The sequence below is a fragment of the Octopus bimaculoides genome, chromosome 8 (genome assembly GCF_001194135.2).
Source record: "Octopus bimaculoides isolate UCB-OBI-ISO-001 chromosome 8, ASM119413v2, whole genome shotgun sequence".
NCBI classification, from domain to species: Eukaryota; Metazoa; Mollusca; class Cephalopoda; order Octopoda; family Octopodidae; genus Octopus; species Octopus bimaculoides.
The window spans coordinates 17,665,406-17,667,125 of NC_068988.1; the positions used below are offsets into that span (position 1 = coordinate 17,665,406).

At 29.1% G+C, this 1,720-nt stretch overlaps 1 protein-coding gene across 4 annotated transcripts in view; it reads left to right on the plus strand.

Moving 5' to 3' along the window:
- Positions 1 to 1,720, plus strand: part of LOC106878173 (uncharacterized) — a 1,037,364-nt gene that overhangs the window by 220,073 nt on the left and 815,571 nt on the right. The gene's annotated exons all lie outside the window — the stretch shown is intronic.

A 1,720-nucleotide genomic window follows, 5' to 3' on the forward strand; every position in this document is an offset into this window, starting at 1 on the left:
CCTTTTTTTTTCTTTCCCGTCTTCCAGTTCAACTTAATTTCTTTTTACTTCTCTGAAATACAGTAACAAAACAAAGAGGAAGCAAAAGATTCATTGATTAAAAACTCATAATTGGAATGGTTTCCAATTATCTCTTTTGTTTTCCGCTTATTTGAACACTGTAAAACCAGAATAACCAACCGTAGCAAAGAAAACTACAAGACCGAGAGTAATAATAATAATTTGCAGGGATGATTTCAAAATTAAAAAACAACAAAAACGACGACGACGACGATGATGATGATAATAATAATAATAATAATGAAATAACCATTATTATCATCAGTGACGTTATCATCATCAATTTTCTTATCATCATCATCATACACACTTACCACCTGGTGGTAAAGTGTTAACGCGTTTGAAATATATGAAAATTTAGTAACAGCTTTTTAAACAATTAGTGTTCAAGAAATAAATATAACAAAAGGTATTGTTTGTAATAAATAATACTTTCATTAAAGAAGAAAAATCCAAGTTTAGCTGACAATAGCTATTTTAACGGCTTCACCTTTTTTTTGTTTGTTTTTGTTCCTATGAGTGTTTGTGGAAGATTGTGAATTATAATGATACAGATACCTGGAAAATTGGAATATGTATAATTGTGGATTATTTAACCAATACTACATTGAAAATTAAATAAAATCTTAGAGCTGTGTGTATTTAGAATACAAAGAAGGTTTACTCATTTTATCTAGCAACTGACAAAATCGATGATGTTTCTGACAGCAATAAACATGCTGAAGTGTTAATCTGAGATTAAAAACTGATATTAATAAACACCATAATGAAGTAATTGTTAGCTTAATGATAATATTGAGGTCAAGTTATTTAAAGAATATAATTGATGAATTGATGAAGAGAAACAAATACTGAATGAAAAGAAAACAAGACGTATTTTATTTTTCATATCATATAAAATAGACTAAAAATAATGAAAGATTACGTTATCATAATTTCTTTTTTTTTTTTGTTTGTTTGTTTGTTTTTTTGCCTGAAAATGTTTTGTGCCGTGTTTTCTGTAATGCATTTCTTAGTAGTTGCGTTGCATCCTCTGTTATTGTTTCAGATTCATTCAGAAACATTTCGACAGATGTGATTTTTTTTTTTCAATCCAAGCTCTATCAATTTTCTGTATTTCTTTCGTTGATATAGGACTTCTACATCTCTCCCTCCTCTCTCACTCACTCACACATACACACACGCACAACCACACACATACACACACACACGTACACACAAATGCATATTCTTTGAATCTTTTGCTAATACCAGTCACGGATACCGACCTCTTTGGGTACAACACTGGAATATTTAGTAAGGCAATTAGACCATGGTATTTATAGTTTTAAGTGTATAGTTTATATAACCGGAATGATATTTTGGGTTTTCTATTTTTTTGTCAAACTGATTTATTCAAACAGGTTTACAAACCAATACGGTGGTGGAGAGGCAATATGGATCACACCTGAACATATGCAAATATATATATGTATGACAACTTTATTCCGCCTTCTAGAGATATTTATCCAACCTTCTAGGTTGTTTTCCACAGCTATCCCTCGTTCGAATTTTGCTACGTTTCTATTACATATTTATCTATCTATCTATCTATCTACCTATCTATATATATATATATATATATATATATATATATATATATATATATATATATATATAT